Source organism: Idiotropiscis lumnitzeri, chromosome 5 (assembly GCF_059441095.1).
Source record: "Idiotropiscis lumnitzeri isolate Australia: NSW breed Sydney's pygmy pipehorse chromosome 5, RoL_Ilum_1.0, whole genome shotgun sequence".
Lineage (NCBI taxonomy): Eukaryota > Metazoa > Chordata > Actinopteri > Syngnathiformes > Syngnathidae > Idiotropiscis > Idiotropiscis lumnitzeri.
The window spans coordinates 5,667,312-5,689,438 of record NC_142395.1 but is presented as its reverse complement, the minus strand read 5'-3'; the positions used below and the strand labels follow the sequence as shown (position 1 = coordinate 5,689,438).

At 42.6% G+C, this 22,127-nt stretch overlaps 20 non-coding genes across 20 annotated transcripts; all 20 read right to left on the bottom strand.

Moving 5' to 3' along the window:
* Positions 1–339: 339 nt before the first annotated feature.
* Positions 340–458, bottom strand: LOC148336560 (5S ribosomal RNA). The gene has a single exon (XR_015843964.1). It is a non-coding gene; the product is annotated as a 5S ribosomal RNA (ribosomal RNA).
* A 1,009-nt stretch (positions 459–1,467) lies between these two features.
* On the bottom strand, positions 1,468–1,586 carry LOC148336559 (5S ribosomal RNA). The gene has a single exon (XR_015843963.1). It is a non-coding gene; the product is annotated as a 5S ribosomal RNA (ribosomal RNA).
* Positions 1,587–2,595: 1,009 nt separating this feature from the next.
* LOC148336558 (5S ribosomal RNA) lies at positions 2,596–2,714 on the bottom strand. The gene has a single exon (XR_015843962.1). It is a non-coding gene; the product is annotated as a 5S ribosomal RNA (ribosomal RNA).
* A 984-nt stretch (positions 2,715–3,698) lies between these two features.
* On the bottom strand, positions 3,699–3,817 carry LOC148336557 (5S ribosomal RNA). Its single transcript, XR_015843961.1, has one exon. It is a non-coding gene; the product is annotated as a 5S ribosomal RNA (ribosomal RNA).
* A 1,009-nt stretch (positions 3,818–4,826) lies between these two features.
* Positions 4,827–4,945, bottom strand: LOC148336556 (5S ribosomal RNA). The gene has a single exon (XR_015843960.1). It is a non-coding gene; the product is annotated as a 5S ribosomal RNA (ribosomal RNA).
* Positions 4,946–5,954: 1,009 nt separating this feature from the next.
* LOC148336555 (5S ribosomal RNA) lies at positions 5,955–6,073 on the bottom strand. Its single transcript, XR_015843959.1, has one exon. It is a non-coding gene; the product is annotated as a 5S ribosomal RNA (ribosomal RNA).
* Positions 6,074–7,082: 1,009 nt separating this feature from the next.
* LOC148336554 (5S ribosomal RNA) lies at positions 7,083–7,201 on the bottom strand. Its single transcript, XR_015843958.1, has one exon. It is a non-coding gene; the product is annotated as a 5S ribosomal RNA (ribosomal RNA).
* A 984-nt stretch (positions 7,202–8,185) lies between these two features.
* Positions 8,186–8,304, bottom strand: LOC148336553 (5S ribosomal RNA). The gene has a single exon (XR_015843957.1). It is a non-coding gene; the product is annotated as a 5S ribosomal RNA (ribosomal RNA).
* A 1,009-nt stretch (positions 8,305–9,313) lies between these two features.
* LOC148336552 (5S ribosomal RNA) lies at positions 9,314–9,432 on the bottom strand. Its single transcript, XR_015843956.1, has one exon. It is a non-coding gene; the product is annotated as a 5S ribosomal RNA (ribosomal RNA).
* A 1,009-nt stretch (positions 9,433–10,441) lies between these two features.
* On the bottom strand, positions 10,442–10,560 carry LOC148336551 (5S ribosomal RNA). Its single transcript, XR_015843954.1, has one exon. It is a non-coding gene; the product is annotated as a 5S ribosomal RNA (ribosomal RNA).
* Positions 10,561–11,569: 1,009 nt separating this feature from the next.
* On the bottom strand, positions 11,570–11,688 carry LOC148336550 (5S ribosomal RNA). Its single transcript, XR_015843953.1, has one exon. It is a non-coding gene; the product is annotated as a 5S ribosomal RNA (ribosomal RNA).
* Positions 11,689–12,697: 1,009 nt separating this feature from the next.
* On the bottom strand, positions 12,698–12,816 carry LOC148336549 (5S ribosomal RNA). Its single transcript, XR_015843952.1, has one exon. It is a non-coding gene; the product is annotated as a 5S ribosomal RNA (ribosomal RNA).
* A 984-nt stretch (positions 12,817–13,800) lies between these two features.
* Positions 13,801–13,919, bottom strand: LOC148336548 (5S ribosomal RNA). The gene has a single exon (XR_015843951.1). It is a non-coding gene; the product is annotated as a 5S ribosomal RNA (ribosomal RNA).
* Positions 13,920–14,928: 1,009 nt separating this feature from the next.
* LOC148336547 (5S ribosomal RNA) lies at positions 14,929–15,047 on the bottom strand. Its single transcript, XR_015843950.1, has one exon. It is a non-coding gene; the product is annotated as a 5S ribosomal RNA (ribosomal RNA).
* A 1,009-nt stretch (positions 15,048–16,056) lies between these two features.
* On the bottom strand, positions 16,057–16,175 carry LOC148336546 (5S ribosomal RNA). Its single transcript, XR_015843949.1, has one exon. It is a non-coding gene; the product is annotated as a 5S ribosomal RNA (ribosomal RNA).
* Positions 16,176–17,184: 1,009 nt separating this feature from the next.
* LOC148336545 (5S ribosomal RNA) lies at positions 17,185–17,303 on the bottom strand. Its single transcript, XR_015843948.1, has one exon. It is a non-coding gene; the product is annotated as a 5S ribosomal RNA (ribosomal RNA).
* Positions 17,304–18,287: 984 nt separating this feature from the next.
* On the bottom strand, positions 18,288–18,406 carry LOC148336544 (5S ribosomal RNA). The gene has a single exon (XR_015843947.1). It is a non-coding gene; the product is annotated as a 5S ribosomal RNA (ribosomal RNA).
* A 1,009-nt stretch (positions 18,407–19,415) lies between these two features.
* Positions 19,416–19,534, bottom strand: LOC148336543 (5S ribosomal RNA). Its single transcript, XR_015843946.1, has one exon. It is a non-coding gene; the product is annotated as a 5S ribosomal RNA (ribosomal RNA).
* Positions 19,535–20,543: 1,009 nt separating this feature from the next.
* Positions 20,544–20,662, bottom strand: LOC148336542 (5S ribosomal RNA). Its single transcript, XR_015843945.1, has one exon. It is a non-coding gene; the product is annotated as a 5S ribosomal RNA (ribosomal RNA).
* A 1,009-nt stretch (positions 20,663–21,671) lies between these two features.
* LOC148336541 (5S ribosomal RNA) lies at positions 21,672–21,790 on the bottom strand. The gene has a single exon (XR_015843943.1). It is a non-coding gene; the product is annotated as a 5S ribosomal RNA (ribosomal RNA).
* Positions 21,791–22,127: the final 337 nt, after the last annotated feature.

Here is a 22,127-nt window from a genome sequence, read left to right as displayed (position 1 = left end):
TAACTTTTTATTTAGTAAACACTCACTGCACCAACCCAACCGGACTGCATCGGGTCATATGTCTGCTACACCTGTAGACTCCGAGGGTACCATTTTGGTCAATGTGTGGCTCCGGAGCCACAGTCAAGTCTCCAGACACGCATTTGCAAATTGCCACACGCATTTGCGAGTCGTCCACGGCGAGACTGTAGCAACACCCAAAGGCAGAGGACGCTGAATGTTGGCATTTTGTGCTCTCAGCCTGTCAGGCGAATATGTGGAAATTTATAAAAAAGCAGCTCGCATACTTGCTTACATTTGTCAAAGTTATTTTTATTTATTTATTTTTTGCGGTGCAATAGCTTACAGCACCTGGTATTCCCAGGCGGTCTCCCATCCAAGTACTAACCAGGCCCGACCCTGCTTAGCTTCCGAGATCGGACGAGATCGGGCGTTCTCAGGGTAGTATGGCCGTAAGCGAGAATTCCCTCCAAAATTTTGCATTTTATACATGTGGTCTTTATTGTGGCAAATACTTCTATCCAAAAATACGTAACAAGAATCTGAAACTATAACCACAGTCACATATGTGTCACAACAATCTACAATGCATGATTGAAGTCACAGATATATGACAAATATCAGCAAATGTGTACAATGATTTGTTGGCACATAAACATTGTTAAATGCGGACAAAAATCCGTAGATGGGCGACCTGTAAAAACGGGACCTTTTGATTGGCTGTGTTCTTACAGGTGACGTTTGCTACAGTCCTGCGGCGGACGACTCGCAAATGCGTGTGCTGATTTGCAAATGCGTGTCAGGAGACGTGTGTGGCTCCGTAGCTACACATTCGGACCACATGGGGGCACTAATATTATACCAGCCCCGTACCACCAATATATACACCAATAACTTGGGGGGGCGTTCACTGCTATCCACCCATGGTCATGTACCATTTATTTGACATTATTTAAATTAAATTGGAATAAATGGAAGAATAAAGTGGAACTAATAAAATAAGAACCAATGATATAACCAGTGAAGCTAAAAAAAATGAATGAAGCTTCTCCACACCTGCTAATTGCGACATTAACTATACTTCCCTTTATTGCATTCAGTAAACACCATTTTTTAAAATTGATTCATTAACTTTTTATTTAGTAAACACTCACTGCACCAACCCAACCGGACTGCATCGGGTCATATGTCTGCTACACCTGTAGACTCCGAGGGTACCATTTTGGTCAATGTGTGGCTCCGGAGCCACAGTCAAGTCTCCAGACACGCATTTGCAAATTCCCACACGCATTTGCGAGTCGTCCACGGCGAGACTGTAGCAACACCCAAAGGCAGAGGACGCTGAATGTTGGCATTTTGTGCTCTCAGCCTGTCAGGCGAATATGTGGAAATTTATAAAAAAGCAGCTCGCATACTTGCTTACATTTGTCAAAGTTATTTTTATTTATTTATTTTTTGCGGTGCAAAAGCTTACAGCACCTGGTATTCCCAGGCGGTCTCCCATCCAAGTACTAACCAGGCCCGACCCTGCTTAGCTTCCGAGATCGGACGAGATCGGGCGTTCTCAGGGTAGTATGGCCGTAAGCGAGAATTCCCTCCAAAATTTTGCATTTTATACATGTGGTCTTTATTGTGGCAAATACTTCAATCCAAAAATACGTAACTAGAATCTGAAACTATAACCACAGTCACAAATGTGTCACAACAATCTACAATGCATGATTGAAGTCACAGATATATGACAAATATCAGCAAATGTGTACAATGATTTGTTGGCACATACACATGGTTAAATGCGGACAAAAATCCGTAGATGGGCGACCTGTAAAAACGGGACCTTTTGATTGGCTGTGTTCTTACAGGTGACGTTTGCTACAGTCCTGCCGCGGACGACTCGCAAATGCGTGTGCTGATTTGCAAATGCGTGTCAGGAGACGTGTGTGGCTCCGTAGCTACACATTCGGACCACATGGGGGCACTAATATTATACCAGCCCCGTACCACCAATATATACACCAATAACTTGGGGGGGCGTTCACTGCTATCCACCCATGGTCATGTACCATTTATTTGACATTATTTAAATTAAATTGGAATAAATGGAAGAATAAAGTGGAACTAATAAAATAAGAACCAATGATATAACCAGTGAAGCTAAAAAAAATGAATGAAGCTTCTCCACACCTGCTAATTGCCACATTAACTATACTTCCCTTTATTGCATTCAGTAAACACCATTTTTTAAAATTGATTCATTAACTTTTTATTTAGTAAACACTCACTGCACCAACCCAACCGGACTGCATCGGGTCATATGTCTGCTACACCTGTAGACTCCGAGGGTACCCTTTTGGTCAATGTGTGGCTCCGGAGCCACAGTCAAGTCTCCAGACACGCATTTGCAAATTGCCACACGCATTTGCGAGTCGTCCACGGCGAGACTGTAGCAACACCCAAAGGCAGAGGACGCTGAATGTTGGCATTTTGTGCTCTCAGCCTGTCAGGCGAATATGTGGAAATTTATAAAAAAGCAGCTCGCATACTTGCTTACATTTGTCAAAGTTATTTTTATTTATTTATTTTTTGCGGTGCAAAAGCTTACAGCACCTGGTATTCCCAGGCGGTCTCCCATCCAAGTACTAACCAGGCCCGACCCTGCTTAGCTTCCGAGATCGGACGAGATCGGGCGTTCTCAGGGTAGTATGGCCGTAAGCGAGAATTCCCTCCAAAATTTTGTGGCAAATACTTCAATCCAAAAATACGTAACAAGAATCTGAAACTATAACCACAGTCACAAATGTGTCACAACAATCTACAATGCATGATTGAAGTCACAGATATATGACAAATATCAGCAAATGTGTACAATGATTTGTTGGCACATACACATGGTTAAATGCGGACAAAAATCCGTAGATGGGCGACCTGTAAAAACGGGACCTTTTGATTGGCTGTGTTCTTACAGGTGACGTTTGCTACAGTCCTGCCGCGGACGACTCGCAAATGCGTGTGCTGATTTGCAAATGCGTGTCAGGAGACGTGTGTGGCTCCGTAGCTACACATTCGGACCACATGGGGGCACTAATATTATACCAGCCCCGTACCACCAATATATACACCAATAACTTGGGGGGGCGTTCACTGCTATCCACCCATGGTCATGTACCATTTATTTGACATTATTTAAATTAAATTGGAATAAATGGAAGAATAAAGTGGAACTAATAAAATAAGAACCAATGATATAACCAGTGAAGCTAAAAAAAATGAATGAAGCTTTTCCACACCTGCTAATTGCGACATTAACTATACTTCCCTTTATTGCATTCAGTAAACACCATTTTTTAAAATTGATTCATTAACTTTTTATTTAGTAAACACTCACTGCACCAACCCAACCGGACTGCATCGGGTCATATGTCTGCTACACCTGTAGACTCCGAGGGTACCCTTTTGGTCAATGTGTGGCTCCGGAGCCACAGTCAAGTCTCCAGACACGCATTTGCAAATTGCCACACGCATTTGCGAGTCGTCCACGGCGAGACTGTAGCAACACCCAAAGGCAGAGGACGCTGAATGTTGGCATTTTGTGCTCTCAGCCTGTCAGGCGAATATGTGGAAATTTATAAAAAATCAGCTCGCATACTTGCTTACATTTGTCAAAGTTATTTTTATTTATTTATTTTTTGCGGTGCAAAAGCTTACAGCACCTGGTATTCCCAGGCGGTCTCCCATCCAAGTACTAACCAGGCCCGACCCTGCTTAGCTTCCGAGATCGGACGAGATCGGGCGTTCTCAGGGTAGTATGGCCGTAAGCGAGAATTCCCTCCAAAATTTTGCATTTTATACATGTGGTCTTTATTGTGGCAAATACTTCAATCCAAAAATACGTAACTAGAATCTGAAACTATAACCACAGTCACAAATGTGTCACAACAATCTACAATGCATGATTGAAGTCACAGATATATGACAAATATCAGCAAATGTGTACAATGATTTGTTGGCACATACACATGGTTAAATGCGGACAAAAATCCGTAGATGGGCGACCTGTAAAAACGGGACCTTTTGATTGGCTGTGTTCTTACAGGTGACGTTTGCTACAGTCCTGCCGCGGACGACTCGCAAATGCGTGTGCTGATTTGCAAATGCGTGTCAGGAGACGTGTGTGGCTCCGTAGCTACACATTCGGACCACATGGGGGCACTAATATTATACCAGCCCCGTACCACCAATATATACACCAATAACTTGGGGGGGCGTTCACTGCTATCCACCCATGGTCATGTACCATTTATTTGACATTATTTAAATTAAATTGGAATAAATGGAAGAATAAAGTGGAACTAATAAAATAAGAACCAATGATATAACCAGTGAAGCTAAAAAAAATGAATGAAGCTTCTCCACACCTGCTAATTGCCACATTAACTATACTTCCCTTTATTGCATTCAGTAAACACCATTTTTTAAAATTGATTCATTAACTTTTTATTTAGTAAACACTCACTGCACCAACCCAACCGGACTGCATCGGGTCATATGTCTGCTACACCTGTAGACTCCGAGGGTACCCTTTTGGTCAATGTGTGGCTCCGGAGCCACAGTCAAGTCTCCAGACACGCATTTGCAAATTGCCACACGCATTTGCGAGTCGTCCACGGCGAGACTGTAGCAACACCCAAAGGCAGAGGACGCTGAATGTTGGCATTTTGTGCTCTCAGCCTGTCAGGCGAATATGTGGAAATTTATAAAAAATCAGCTCGCATACTTGCTTACATTTGTCAAAGTTATTTTTATTTATTTATTTTTTGCGGTGCAAAAGCTTACAGCACCTGGTATTCCCAGGCGGTCTCCCATCCAAGTACTAACCAGGCCCGACCCTGCTTAGCTTCCGAGATCGGACGAGATCGGGCGTTCTCAGGGTAGTATGGCCGTAAGCGAGAATTCCCTCCAAAATTTTGCATTTTATACATGTGGTCTTTATTGTGGCAAATACTTCAATCCAAAAATACGTAACTAGAATCTGAAACTATAACCACAGTCACAAATGTGTCACAACAATCTACAATGCATGATTGAAGTCACAGATATATGACAAATATCAGCAAATGTGTACAATGATTTGTTGGCACATACACATGGTTAAATGCGGACAAAAATCCGTAGATGGGCGACCTGTAAAAACGGGACCTTTTGATTGGCTGTGTTCTTACAGGTGACGTTTGCTACAGTCCTGCCGCGGACGACTCGCAAATGCGTGTGCTGATTTGCAAATGCGTGTCAGGAGACGTGTGTGGCTCCGTAGCTACACATTCGGACCACATGGGGGCACTAATATTATACCAGCCCCGTACCACCAATATATACACCAATAACTTGGGGGGGCGTTCACTGCTATCCACCCATGGTCATGTACCATTTATTTGACATTATTTAAATTAAATTGGAATAAATGGAAGAATAAAGTGGAACTAATAAAATAAGAACCAATGATATAACCAGTGAAGCTAAAAAAAATGAATGAAGCTTCTCCACACCTGCTAATTGCGACATTAACTATACTTCCCTTTATTGCATTCAGTAAACACCATTTTTTAAAATTGATTCATTAACTTTTTATTTAGTAAACACTCACTGCACCAACCCAACCGGACTGCATCGGGTCATATGTCTGCTACACCTGTAGACTCCGAGGGTACCATTTTGGTCAATGTGTGGCTCCGGAGCCACAGTCAAGTCTCCAGACACGCATTTGCAAATTCCCACACGCATTTGCGAGTCGTCCACGGCGAGACTGTAGCAACACCCAAAGGCAGAGGACGCTGAATGTTGGCATTTTGTGCTCTCAGCCTGTCAGGCGAATATGTGGAAATTTATAAAAAAGCAGCTCGCATACTTGCTTACATTTGTCAAAGTTATTTTTATTTATTTATTTTTTGCGGTGCAAAAGCTTACAGCACCTGGTATTCCCAGGCGGTCTCCCATCCAAGTACTAACCAGGCCCGACCCTGCTTAGCTTCCGAGATCGGACGAGATCGGGCGTTCTCAGGGTAGTATGGCCGTAAGCGAGAATTCCCTCCAAAATTTTGCATTTTATACATGTGGTCTTTATTGTGGCAAATACTTCAATCCAAAAATACGTAACTAGAATCTGAAACTATAACCACAGTCACAAATGTGTCACAACAATCTACAATGCATGATTGAAGTCACAGATATATGACAAATATCAGCAAATGTGTACAATGATTTGTTGGCACATACACATGGTTAAATGCGGACAAAAATCCGTAGATGGGCGACCTGTAAAAACGGGACCTTTTGATTGGCTGTGTTCTTACAGGTGACGTTTGCTACAGTCCTGCCGCGGACGACTCGCAAATGCGTGTGCTGATTTGCAAATGCGTGTCAGGAGACGTGTGTGGCTCCGTAGCTACACATTCGGACCACATGGGGGCACTAATATTATACCAGCCCCGTACCACCAATATATACACCAATAACTTGGGGGGGCGTTCACTGCTATCCACCCATGGTCATGTACCATTTATTTGACATTATTTAAATTAAATTGGAATAAATGGAAGAATAAAGTGGAACTAATAAAATAAGAACCAATGATATAACCAGTGAAGCTAAAAAAAATGAATGAAGCTTCTCCACACCTGCTAATTGCCACATTAACTATACTTCCCTTTATTGCATTCAGTAAACACCATTTTTTAAAATTGATTCATTAACTTTTTATTTAGTAAACACTCACTGCACCAACCCAACCGGACTGCATCGGGTCATATGTCTGCTACACCTGTAGACTCCGAGGGTACCCTTTTGGTCAATGTGTGGCTCCGGAGCCACAGTCAAGTCTCCAGACACGCATTTGCAAATTGCCACACGCATTTGCGAGTCGTCCACGGCGAGACTGTAGCAACACCCAAAGGCAGAGGACGCTGAATGTTGGCATTTTGTGCTCTCAGCCTGTCAGGCGAATATGTGGAAATTTATAAAAAAGCAGCTCGCATACTTGCTTACATTTGTCAAAGTTATTTTTATTTATTTATTTTTTGCGGTGCAAAAGCTTACAGCACCTGGTATTCCCAGGCGGTCTCCCATCCAAGTACTAACCAGGCCCGACCCTGCTTAGCTTCCGAGATCGGACGAGATCGGGCGTTCTCAGGGTAGTATGGCCGTAAGCGAGAATTCCCTCCAAAATTTTGTGGCAAATACTTCAATCCAAAAATACGTAACAAGAATCTGAAACTATAACCACAGTCACAAATGTGTCACAACAATCTACAATGCATGATTGAAGTCACAGATATATGACAAATATCAGCAAATGTGTACAATGATTTGTTGGCACATACACATGGTTAAATGCGGACAAAAATCCGTAGATGGGCGACCTGTAAAAACGGGACCTTTTGATTGGCTGTGTTCTTACAGGTGACGTTTGCTACAGTCCTGCCGCGGACGACTCGCAAATGCGTGTGCTGATTTGCAAATGCGTGTCAGGAGACGTGTGTGGCTCCGTAGCTACACATTCGGACCACATGGGGGCACTAATATTATACCAGCCCCGTACCACCAATATATACACCAATAACTTGGGGGGGCGTTCACTGCTATCCACCCATGGTCATGTACCATTTATTTGACATTATTTAAATTAAATTGGAATAAATGGAAGAATAAAGTGGAACTAATAAAATAAGAACCAATGATATAACCAGTGAAGCTAAAAAAAATGAATGAAGCTTCTCCACACCTGCTAATTGCGACATTAACTATACTTCCCTTTATTGCATTCAGTAAACACCATTTTTTAAAATTGATTCATTAACTTTTTATTTAGTAAACACTCACTGCACCAACCCAACCGGACTGCATCGGGTCATATGTCTGCTACACCTGTAGACTCCGAGGGTACCCTTTTGGTCAATGTGTGGCTCCGGAGCCACAGTCAAGTCTCCAGACACGCATTTGCAAATTGCCACACGCATTTGCGAGTCGTCCACGGCGAGACTGTAGCAACACCCAAAGGCAGAGGACGCTGAATGTTGGCATTTTGTGCTCTCAGCCTGTCAGGCGAATATGTGGAAATTTATAAAAAATCAGCTCGCATACTTGCTTACATTTGTCAAAGTTATTTTTATTTATTTATTTTTTGCGGTGCAAAAGCTTACAGCACCTGGTATTCCCAGGCGGTCTCCCATCCAAGTACTAACCAGGCCCGACCCTGCTTAGCTTCCGAGATCGGACGAGATCGGGCGTTCTCAGGGTAGTATGGCCGTAAGCGAGAATTCCCTCCAAAATTTTGCATTTTATACATGTGGTCTTTATTGTGGCAAATACTTCAATCCAAAAATACGTAACTAGAATCTGAAACTATAACCACAGTCACAAATGTGTCACAACAATCTACAATGCATGATTGAAGTCACAGATATATGACAAATATCAGCAAATGTGTACAATGATTTGTTGGCACATACACATGGTTAAATGCGGACAAAAATCCGTAGATGGGCGACCTGTAAAAACGGGACCTTTTGATTGGCTGTGTTCTTACAGGTGACGTTTGCTACAGTCCTGCCGCGGACGACTCGCAAATGCGTGTGCTGATTTGCAAATGCGTGTCAGGAGACGTGTGTGGCTCCGTAGCTACACATTCGGACCACATGGGGGCACTAATATTATACCAGCCCCGTACCACCAATATATACACCAATAACTTGGGGGGGCGTTCACTGCTATCCACCCATGGTCATGTACCATTTATTTGACATTATTTAAATTAAATTGGAATAAATGGAAGAATAAAGTGGAACTAATAAAATAAGAACCAATGATATAACCAGTGAAGCTAAAAAAAATGAATGAAGCTTCTCCACACCTGCTAATTGCCACATTAACTATACTTCCCTTTATTGCATTCAGTAAACACCATTTTTTAAAATTGATTCATTAACTTTTTATTTAGTAAACACTCACTGCACCAACCCAACCGGACTGCATCGGGTCATATGTCTGCTACACCTGTAGACTCCGAGGGTACCCTTTTGGTCAATGTGTGGCTCCGGAGCCACAGTCAAGTCTCCAGACACGCATTTGCAAATTGCCACACGCATTTGCGAGTCGTCCACGGCGAGACTGTAGCAACACCCAAAGGCAGAGGACGCTGAATGTTGGCATTTTGTGCTCTCAGCCTGTCAGGCGAATATGTGGAAATTTATAAAAAAGCAGCTCGCATACTTGCTTACATTTGTCAAAGTTATTTTTATTTATTTATTTTTTGCGGTGCAAAAGCTTACAGCACCTGGTATTCCCAGGCGGTCTCCCATCCAAGTACTAACCAGGCCCGACCCTGCTTAGCTTCCGAGATCGGACGAGATCGGGCGTTCTCAGGGTAGTATGGCCGTAAGCGAGAATTCCCTCCAAAATTTTGCATTTTATACATGTGGTCTTTATTGTGGCAAATACTTCAATCCAAAAATACGTAACTAGAATCTGAAACTATAACCACAGTCACAAATGTGTCACAACAATCTACAATGCATGATTGAAGTCACAGATATATGACAAATATCAGCAAATGTGTACAATGATTTGTTGGCACATACACATGGTTAAATGCGGACAAAAATCCGTAGATGGGCGACCTGTAAAAACGGGACCTTTTGATTGGCTGTGTTCTTACAGGTGACGTTTGCTACAGTCCTGCCGCGGACGACTCGCAAATGCGTGTGCTGATTTGCAAATGCGTGTCAGGAGACGTGTGTGGCTCCGTAGCTACACATTCGGACCACATGGGGGCACTAATATTATACCAGCCCCGTACCACCAATATATACACCAATAACTTGGGGGGGCGTTCACTGCTATCCACCCATGGTCATGTACCATTTATTTGACATTATTTAAATTAAATTGGAATAAATGGAAGAATAAAGTGGAACTAATAAAATAAGAACCAATGATATAACCAGTGAAGCTAAAAAAAATGAATGAAGCTTCTCCACACCTGCTAATTGCCACATTAACTATACTTCCCTTTATTGCATTCAGTAAACACCATTTTTTAAAATTGATTCATTAACTTTTTATTTAGTAAACACTCACTGCACCAACCCAACCGGACTGCATCGGGTCATATGTCTGCTACACCTGTAGACTCCGAGGGTACCATTTTGGTCAATGTGTGGCTCCGGAGCCACAGTCAAGTCTCCAGACACGCATTTGCAAATTCCCACACGCATTTGCGAGTCGTCCACGGCGAGACTGTAGCAACACCCAAAGGCAGAGGACGCTGAATGTTGGCATTTTGTGCTCTCAGCCTGTCAGGCGAATATGTGGAAATTTATAAAAAAGCAGCTCGCATACTTGCTTACATTTGTCAAAGTTATTTTTATTTATTTATTTTTTGCGGTGCAAAAGCTTACAGCACCTGGTATTCCCAGGCGGTCTCCCATCCAAGTACTAACCAGGCCCGACCCTGCTTAGCTTCCGAGATCGGACGAGATCGGGCGTTCTCAGGGTAGTATGGCCGTAAGCGAGAATTCCCTCCAAAATTTTGCATTTTATACATGTGGTCTTTATTGTGGCAAATACTTCTATCCAAAAATACGTAACAAGAATCTGAAACTATAACCACAGTCACATATGTGTCACAACAATCTACAATGCATGATTGAAGTCACAGATATATGACAAATATCAGCAAATGTGTACAATGATTTGTTGGCACATAAACATTGTTAAATGCGGACAAAAATCCGTAGATGGGCGACCTGTAAAAACGGGACCTTTTGATTGGCTGTGTTCTTACAGGTGACGTTTGCTACAGTCCTGCGGCGGACGACTCGCAAATGCGTGTGCTGATTTGCAAATGCGTGTCAGGAGACGTGTGTGGCTCCGTAGCTACACATTCGGACCACATGGGGGCACTAATATTATACCAGCCCCGTACCACCAATATATACACCAATAACTTGGGGGGGCGTTCACTGCTATCCACCCATGGTCATGTACCATTTATTTGACATTATTTAAATTAAATTGGAATAAATGGAAGAATAAAGTGGAACTAATAAAATAAGAACCAATGATATAACCAGTGAAGCTAAAAAAAATGAATGAAGCTTCTCCACACCTGCTAATTGCGACATTAACTATACTTCCCTTTATTGCATTCAGTAAACACCATTTTTTAAAATTGATTCATTAACTTTTTATTTAGTAAACACTCACTGCACCAACCCAACCGGACTGCATCGGGTCATATGTCTGCTACACCTGTAGACTCCGAGGGTACCATTTTGGTCAATGTGTGGCTCCGGAGCCACAGTCAAGTCTCCAGACACGCATTTGCAAATTCCCACACGCATTTGCGAGTCGTCCACGGCGAGACTGTAGCAACACCCAAAGGCAGAGGACGCTGAATGTTGGCATTTTGTGCTCTCAGCCTGTCAGGCGAATATGTGGAAATTTATAAAAAAGCAGCTCGCATACTTGCTTACATTTGTCAAAGTTATTTTTATTTATTTATTTTTTGCGGTGCAAAAGCTTACAGCACCTGGTATTCCCAGGCGGTCTCCCATCCAAGTACTAACCAGGCCCGACCCTGCTTAGCTTCCGAGATCGGACGAGATCGGGCGTTCTCAGGGTAGTATGGCCGTAAGCGAGAATTCCCTCCAAAATTTTGCATTTTATACATGTGGTCTTTATTGTGGCAAATACTTCAATCCAAAAATACGTAACTAGAATCTGAAACTATAACCACAGTCACAAATGTGTCACAACAATCTACAATGCATGATTGAAGTCACAGATATATGACAAATATCAGCAAATGTGTACAATGATTTGTTGGCACATACACATGGTTAAATGCGGACAAAAATCCGTAGATGGGCGACCTGTAAAAACGGGACCTTTTGATTGGCTGTGTTCTTACAGGTGACGTTTGCTACAGTCCTGCCGCGGACGACTCGCAAATGCGTGTGCTGATTTGCAAATGCGTGTCAGGAGACGTGTGTGGCTCCGTAGCTACACATTCGGACCACATGGGGGCACTAATATTATACCAGCCCCGTACCACCAATATATACACCAATAACTTGGGGGGGCGTTCACTGCTATCCACCCATGGTCATGTACCATTTATTTGACATTATTTAAATTAAATTGGAATAAATGGAAGAATAAAGTGGAACTAATAAAATAAGAACCAATGATATAACCAGTGAAGCTAAAAAAAATGAATGAAGCTTCTCCACACCTGCTAATTGCCACATTAACTATACTTCCCTTTATTGCATTCAGTAAACACCATTTTTTAAAATTGATTCATTAACTTTTTATTTAGTAAACACTCACTGCACCAACCCAACCGGACTGCATCGGGTCATATGTCTGCTACACCTGTAGACTCCGAGGGTACCCTTTTGGTCAATGTGTGGCTCCGGAGCCACAGTCAAGTCTCCAGACACGCATTTGCAAATTGCCACACGCATTTGCGAGTCGTCCACGGCGAGACTGTAGCAACACCCAAAGGCAGAGGACGCTGAATGTTGGCATTTTGTGCTCTCAGCCTGTCAGGCGAATATGTGGAAATTTATAAAAAAGCAGCTCGCATACTTGCTTACATTTGTCAAAGTTATTTTTATTTATTTATTTTTTGCGGTGCAAAAGCTTACAGCACCTGGTATTCCCAGGCGGTCTCCCATCCAAGTACTAACCAGGCCCGACCCTGCTTAGCTTCCGAGATCGGACGAGATCGGGCGTTCTCAGGGTAGTATGGCCGTAAGCGAGAATTCCCTCCAAAATTTTGTGGCAAATACTTCAATCCAAAAATACGTAACAAGAATCTGAAACTATAACCACAGTCACAAATGTGTCACAACAATCTACAATGCATGATTGAAGTCACAGATATATGACAAATATCAGCAAATGTGTACAATGATTTGTTGGCACATACACATGGTTAAATGCGGACAAAAATCCGTAGATGGGCGACCTGTAAAAACGGGACCTTTTGATTGGCTGTGTTCTTACAGGTGACGTTTGCTACAGTCCTGCCGCGGACGACTCGCAAATGCGTGTGCTGATTTGCAAATGCGTGTCAGGAGACGTGTGTGGCTCCGTAGCTACACATTCGGACCACATGGGGGCACTAATATTATACCAGCCCCGTACCACCAATATATACACCAATAACTTGGGGGGGCGTTCACTGCTATCCACCCATGGTCATGTACCATTTATTTGACATTATTTAAATTAAATTGGAATAAATGGAAGAATAAAGTGGAACTAATAAAATAAGAACCAATGATATAACCAGTGAAGCTAAAAAAAATGAATGAAGCTTCTCCACACCTGCTAATTGCGACATTAACTATACTTCCCTTTATTGCATTCAGTAAACACCATTTTTTAAAATTGATTCATTAACTTTTTATTTAGTAAACACTCACTGCACCAACCCAACCGGACTGCATCGGGTCATATGTCTGCTACACCTGTAGACTCCGAGGGTACCCTTTTGGTCAATGTGTGGCTCCGGAGCCACAGTCAAGTCTCCAGACACGCATTTGCAAATTGCCACACGCATTTGCGAGTCGTCCACGGCGAGACTGTAGCAACACCCAAAGGCAGAGGACGCTGAATGTTGGCATTTTGTGCTCTCAGCCTGTCAGGCGAATATGTGGAAATTTATAAAAAAGCAGCTCGCATACTTGCTTACATTTGTCAAAGTTATTTTTATTTATTTATTTTTTGCGGTGCAAAAGCTTACAGCACCTGGTATTCCCAGGCGGTCTCCCATCCAAGTACTAACCAGGCCCGACCCTGCTTAGCTTCCGAGATCGGACGAGATCGGGCGTTCTCAGGGTAGTATGGCCGTAAGCGAGAATTCCCTCCAAAATTTTGCATTTTATACATGTGGTCTTTATTGTGGCAAATACTTCAATCCAAAAATACGTAACTAGAATCTGAAACTATAACCACAGTCACAAATGTGTCACAACAATCTACAATGCATGATTGAAGTCACAGATATATGACAAATATCAGCAAATGTGTACAATGATTTGTTGGCACATACACATGGTTAAATGCGGACAAAAATCCGTAGATGGGCGACCTGTAAAAACGGGACCTTTTGATTGGCTGTGTTCTTACAGGTGACGTTTGCTACAGTCCTGCCGCGGACGACTCGCAAATGCGTGTGCTGATTTGCAAATGCGTGTCAGGAGACGTGTGTGGCTCCGTAGCTACACATTCGGACCACATGGGGGCACTAATATTATACCAGCCCCGTACCACCAATATATACACCAATAACTTGGGGGGGCGTTCACTGCTATCCACCCATGGTCATGTACCATTTATTTGACATTATTTAAATTAAATTGGAATAAATGGAAGAATAAAGTGGAACTAATAAAATAAGAACCAATGATATAACCAGTGAAGCTAAAAAAAATGAATGAAGCTTCTCCACACCTGCTAATTGCCACATTAACTATACTTCCCTTTATTGCATTCAGTAAACACCATTTTTTAAAATTGATTCATTAACTTTTTATTTAGTAAACACTCACTGCACCAACCCAACCGGACTGCATCGGGTCATATGTCTGCTACACCTGTAGACTCCGAGGGTACCATTTTGGTCAATGTGTGGCTCCGGAGCCACAGTCAAGTCTCCAGACACGCATTTGCAAATTCCCACACGCATTTGCGAGTCGTCCACGGCGAGACTGTAGCAACACCCAAAGGCAGAGGACGCTGAATGTTGGCATTTTGTGCTCTCAGCCTGTCAGGCGAATATGTGGAAATTTATAAAAAAGCAGCTCGCATACTTGCTTACATTTGTCAAAGTTATTTTTATTTATTTATTTTTTGCGGTGCAAAAGCTTACAGCACCTGGTATTCCCAGGCGGTCTCCCATCCAAGTACTAACCAGGCCCGACCCTGCTTAGCTTCCGAGATCGGACGAGATCGGGCGTTCTCAGGGTAGTATGGCCGTAAGCGAGAATTCCCTCCAAAATTTTGCATTTTATACATGTGGTCTTTATTGTGGCAAATACTTCTATCCAAAAATACGTAACAAGAATCTGAAACTATAACCACAGTCACATATGTGTCACAACAATCTACAATGCATGATTGAAGTCACAGATATATGACAAATATCAGCAAATGTGTACAATGATTTGTTGGCACATAAACATTGTTAAATGCGGACAAAAATCCGTAGATGGGCGACCTGTAAAAACGGGACCTTTTGATTGGCTGTGTTCTTACAGGTGACGTTTGCTACAGTCCTGCGGCGGACGACTCGCAAATGCGTGTGCTGATTTGCAAATGCGTGTCAGGAGACGTGTGTGGCTCCGTAGCTACACATTCGGACCACATGGGGGCACTAATATTATACCAGCCCCGTACCACCAATATATACACCAATAACTTGGGGGGGCGTTCACTGCTATCCACCCATGGTCATGTACCATTTATTTGACATTATTTAAATTAAATTGGAATAAATGGAAGAATAAAGTGGAACTAATAAAATAAGAACCAATGATATAACCAGTGAAGCTAAAAAAAATGAATGAAGCTTCTCCACACCTGCTAATTGCGACATTAACTATACTTCCCTTTATTGCATTCAGTAAACACCATTTTTTAAAATTGATTCATTAACTTTTTATTTAGTAAACACTCACTGCACCAACCCAACCGGACTGCATCGGGTCATATGTCTGCTACACCTGTAGACTCCGAGGGTACCATTTTGGTCAATGTGTGGCTCCGGAGCCACAGTCAAGTCTCCAGACACGCATTTGCAAATTCCCACACGCATTTGCGAGTCGTCCACGGCGAGACTGTAGCAACACCCAAAGGCAGAGGACGCTGAATGTTGGCATTTTGTGCTCTCAGCCTGTCAGGCGAATATGTGGAAATTTATAAAAAAGCAGCTCGCATACTTGCTTACATTTGTCAAAGTTATTTTTATTTATTTATTTTTTGCGGTGCAAAAGCTTACAGCACCTGGTATTCCCAGGCGGTCTCCCATCCAAGTACTAACCAGGCCCGACCCTGCTTAGCTTCCGAGATCGGACGAGATCGGGCGTTCTCAGGGTAGTATGGCCGTAAGCGAGAATTCCCTCCAAAATTTTGCATTTTATACATGTGGTCTTTATTGTGGCAAATACTTCAATCCAAAAATACGTAACTAGAATCTGAAACTATAACCACAGTCACAAATGTGTCACAACAATCTACAATGCATGATTGAAGTCACAGATATATGACAAATATCAGCAAATGTGTACAATGATTTGTTGGCACATACACATGGTTAAATGCGGACAAAAATCCGTAGATGGGCGACCTGTAAAAACGGGACCTTTTGATTGGCTGTGTTCTTACAGGTGACGTTTGCTACAGTCCTGCCGCGGACGACTCGCAAATGCGTGTGCTGATTTGCAAATGCGTGTCAGGAGACGTGTGTGGCTCCGTAGCTACACATTCGGACCACATGGGGGCACTAATATTATACCAGCCCCGTACCACCAATATATACACCAATAACTTGGGGGGGCGTTCACTGCTATCCACCCATGGTCATGTACCATTTATTTGACATTATTTAAATTAAATTGGAATAAATGGAAGAATAAAGTGGAACTAATAAAATAAGAACCAATGATATAACCAGTGAAGCTAAAAAAAATGAATGAAGCTTCTCCACACCTGCTAATTGCCACATTAACTATACTTCCCTTTATTGCATTCAGTAAACACCATTTTTTAAAATTGATTCATTAACTTTTTATTTAGTAAACACTCACTGCACCAACCCAACCGGACTGCATCGGGTCATATGTCTGCTACACCTGTAGACTCCGAGGGTACCCTTTTGGTCAATGTGTGGCTCCGGAGCCACAGTCAAGTCTCCAGACACGCATTTGCAAATTGCCACACGCATTTGCGAGTCGTCCACGGCGAGACTGTAGCAACACCCAAAGGCAGAGGACGCTGAATGTTGGCATTTTGTGCTCTCAGCCTGTCAGGCGAATATGTGGAAATTTATAAAAAAGCAGCTCGCATACTTGCTTACATTTGTCAAAGTTATTTTTATTTATTTATTTTTTGCGGTGCAAAAGCTTACAGCACCTGGTATTCCCAGGCGGTCTCCCATCCAAGTACTAACCAGGCCCGACCCTGCTTAGCTTCCGAGATCGGACGAGATCGGGCGTTCTCAGGGTAGTATGGCCGTAAGCGAGAATTCCCTCCAAAATTTTGTGGCAAATACTTCAATCCAAAAATACGTAACAAGAATCTGAAACTATAACCACAGTCACAAATGTGTCACAACAATCTACAATGCATGATTGAAGTCACAGATATATGACAAATATCAGCAAATGTGTACAATGATTTGTTGGCACATACACATGGTTAAATGCGGACAAAAATCCGTAGATGGGCGACCTGTAAAAACGGGACCTTTTGATTGGCTGTGTTCTTACAGGTGACGTTTGCTACAGTCCTGCCGCGGACGACTCGCAAATGCGTGTGCTGATTTGCAAATGCGTGTCAGGAGACGTGTGTGGCTCCGTAGCTACACATTCGGACCACATGGGGGCACTAATATTATACCAGCCCCGTACCACCAATATATACACCAATAACTTGGGGGGGCGTTCACTGCTATCCACCCATGGTCATGTACCATTTATTTGACATTATTTAAATTAAATTGGAATAAATGGAAGAATAAAGTGGAACTAATAAAATAAGAACCAATGATATAACCAGTGAAGCTAAAAAAAATGAATGAAGCTTTTCCACACCTGCTAATTGCGACATTAACTATACTTCCCTTTATTGCATTCAGTAAACACCATTTTTTAAAATTGATTCATTAACTTTTTATTTAGTAAACACTCACTGCACCAACCCAACCGGACTGCATCGGGTCATATGTCTGCTACACCTGTAGACTCCGAGGGTACCCTTTTGGTCAATGTGTGGCTCCGGAGCCACAGTCAAGTCTCCAGACACGCATTTGCAAATTGCCACACGCATTTGCGAGTCGTCCACGGCGAGACTGTAGCAACACCCAAAGGCAGAGGACGCTGAATGTTGGCATTTTGTGCTCTCAGCCTGTCAGGCGAATATGTGGAAATTTATAAAAAATCAGCTCGCATACTTGCTTACATTTGTCAAAGTTATTTTTATTTATTTATTTTTTGCGGTGCAAAAGCTTACAGCACCTGGTATTCCCAGGCGGTCTCCCATCCAAGTACTAACCAGGCCCGACCCTGCTTAGCTTCCGAGATCGGACGAGATCGGGCGTTCTCAGGGTAGTATGGCCGTAAGCGAGAATTCCCTCCAAAATTTTGCATTTTATACATGTGGTCTTTATTGTGGCAAATACTTCAATCCAAAAATACGTAACTAGAATCTGAAACTATAACCACAGTCACAAATGTGTCACAACAATCTACAATGCATGATTGAAGTCACAGATATATGACAAATATCAGCAAATGTGTACAATGATTTGTTGGCACATACACATGGTTAAATGCGGACAAAAATCCGTAGATGGGCGACCTGTAAAAACGGGACCTTTTGATTGGCTGTGTTCTTACAGGTGACGTTTGCTACAGTCCTGCCGCGGACGACTCGCAAATGCGTGTGCTGATTTGCAAATGCGTGTCAGGAGACGTGTGTGGCTCCGTAGCTACACATTCGGACCACATGGGGGCACTAATATTATACCAGCCCCGTACCACCAATATATACACCAATAACTTGGGGGGGCGTTCACTGCTATCCACCCATGGTCATGTACCATTTATTTGACATTATTTAAATTAAATTGGAATAAATGGAAGAATAAAGTGGAACTAATAAAATAAGAACCAATGATATAACCAGTGAAGCTAAAAAAAATGAATGAAGCTTCTCCACACCTGCTAATTGCCACATTAACTATACTTCCCTTTATTGCATTCAGTAAACACCATTTTTTAAAATTGATTCATTAACTTTTTATTTAGTAAACACTCACTGCACCAACCCAACCGGACTGCATCGGGTCATATGTCTGCTACACCTGTAGACTCCGAGGGTACCCTTTTGGTCAATGTGTGGCTCCGGAGCCACAGTCAAGTCTCCAGACACGCATTTGCAAATTGCCACACGCATTTGCGAGTCGTCCACGGCGAGACTGTAGCAACACCCAAAGGCAGAGGACGCTGAATGTTGGCATTTTGTGCTCTCAGCCTGTCAGGCGAATATGTGGAAATTTATAAAAAATCAGCTCGCATACTTGCTTACATTTGTCAAAGTTATTTTTATTTATTTATTTTTTGCGGTGCAAAAGCTTACAGCACCTGGTATTCCCAGGCGGTCTCCCATCCAAGTACTAACCAGGCCCGACCCTGCTTAGCTTCCGAGATCGGACGAGATCGGGCGTTCTCAGGGTAGTATGGCCGTAAGCGAGAATTCCCTCCAAAATTTTGCATTTTATACATGTGGTCTTTATTGTGGCAAATACTTCAATCCAAAAATACGTAACTAGAATCTGAAACTATAACCACAGTCACAAATGTGTCACAACAATCTACAATGCATGATTGAAGTCACAGATATATGACAAATATCAGCAAATGTGTACAATGATTTGTTGGCACATACACATGGTTAAATGCGGACAAAAATCCGTAGATGGGCGACCTGTAAAAACGGGACCTTTTGATTGGCTGTGTTCTTACAGGTGACGTTTGCTACAGTCCTGCCGCGGACGACTCGCAAATGCGTGTGCTGATTTGCAAATGCGTGTCAGGAGACGTGTGTGGCTCCGTAGCTACACATTCGGACCACATGGGGGCACTAATATTATACCAGCCCCGTACCACCAATATATACACCAATAACTTGGGGGGGCGTTCACTGCTATCCACCCATGGTCATGTACCATTTATTTGACATTATTTAAATTAAATTGGAATAAATGGAAGAATAAAGTGGAACTAATAAAATAAGAACCAATGATATAACCAGTGAAGCTAAAAAAAATGAATGAAGCTTCTCCACACCTGCTAATTGCGACATTAACTATACTTCCCTTTATTGCATTCAGTAAACACCATTTTTTAAAATTGATTCATTAACTTTTTATTTAGTAAACACTCACTGCACCAACCCAACCGGACTGCATCGGGTCATATGTCTGCTACACCTGTAGACTCCGAGGGTACCATTTTGGTCAATGTGTGGCTCCGGAGCCACAGTCAAGTCTCCAGACACGCATTTGCAAATTCCCACACGCATTTGCGAGTCGTCCACGGCGAGACTGTAGCAACACCCAAAGGCAGAGGACGCTGAATGTTGGCATTTTGTGCTCTCAGCCTGTCAGGCGAATATGTGGAAATTTATAAAAAAGCAGCTCGCATACTTGCTTACATTTGTCAAAGTTATTTTTATTTATTTATTTTTTGCGGTGCAAAAGCTTACAGCACCTGGTATTCCCAGGCGGTCTCCCATCCAAGTACTAACCAGGCCCGACCCTGCTTAGCTTCCGAGATCGGACGAGATCGGGCGTTCTCAGGGTAGTATGGCCGTAAGCGAGAATTCCCTCCAAAATTTTGCATTTTATACATGTGGTCTTTATTGTGGCAAATACTTCAATCCAAAAATACGTAACTAGAATCTGAAACTATAACCACAGTCACAAATGTGTCACAACAATCTACAATGCATGATTGAAGTCACAGATATATGACAAATATCAGCAAATGTGTACAATGATTTGTTGGCACATACACATGGTTAAATGCGGACAAAAATCCGTAGATGGGCGACCTGTAAAAACGGGACCTTTTGATTGGCTGTGTTCTTACAGGTGACGTTTGCTACAGTCCTGCCGCGGACGACTCGCAAATGCGTGTGCTGATTTGCAAATGCGTGTCAGGAGACGTGTGTGGCTCCGTAGCTACACATTCGGACCACATGGGGGCACTAATATTATACCAGCCCCGTACCACCAATATATACACCAATAACTTGGGGGGGCGTTCACTGCTATCCACCCATGGTCATGTACCATTTATTTGACATTATTTAAATTAAATTGGAATAAATGGAAGAATAAAGTGGAACTAATAAAATAAGAACCAATGATATAACCAGTGAAGCTAAAAAAAATGAATGAAGCTTCTCCACACCTGCTAATTGCCACATTAACTATACTTCCCTTTATTGCATTCAGTAAACACCATTTTTTAAAATTGATTCATTAACTTTTTATTTAGTAAACACTCACTGCACCAACCCAACCGGACTGCATCGGGTCATATGTCTGCTACACCTGTAGACTCCGAGGGTACCCTTTTGGTCAATGTGTGGCTCCGGAGCCACAGTCAAGTCTCCAGACACGCATTTGCAAATTGCCACACGCATTTGCGAGTCGTCCACGGCGAGACTGTAGCAACACCCAAAGGCAGAGGACGCTGAATGTTGGCATTTTGTGCTCTCAGCCTGTCAGGCGAATATGTGGAAATTTATAAAAAAGCAGCTCGCATACTTGCTTACATTTGTCAAAGTTATTTTTATTTATTTATTTTTTGCGGTGCAAAAGCTTACAGCACCTGGTATTCCCAGGCGGTCTCCCATCCAAGTACTAACCAGGCCCGACCCTGCTTAGCTTCCGAGATCGGACGAGATCGGGCGTTCTCAGGGTAGTATGGCCGTAAGCGAGAATTCCCTCCAAAATTTTGTGGCAAATACTTCAATCCAAAAATACGTAACAAGAATCTGAAACTATAACCACAGTCACAAATGTGTCACAACAATCTACAATGCATGATTGAAGTCACAGATATATGACAAATATCAGCAAATGTGTACAATGATTTGTTGGCACATACACATGGTTAAATGCGGACAAAAATCCGTAGATGGGCGACCTGTAAAAACGGGACCTTTTGATTGGCTGTGTTCTTACAGGTGACGTTTGCTACAGTCCTGCCGCGGACGACTCGCAAATGCGTGTGCTGATTTGCAAATGCGTGTCAGGAGACGTGTGTGGCTCC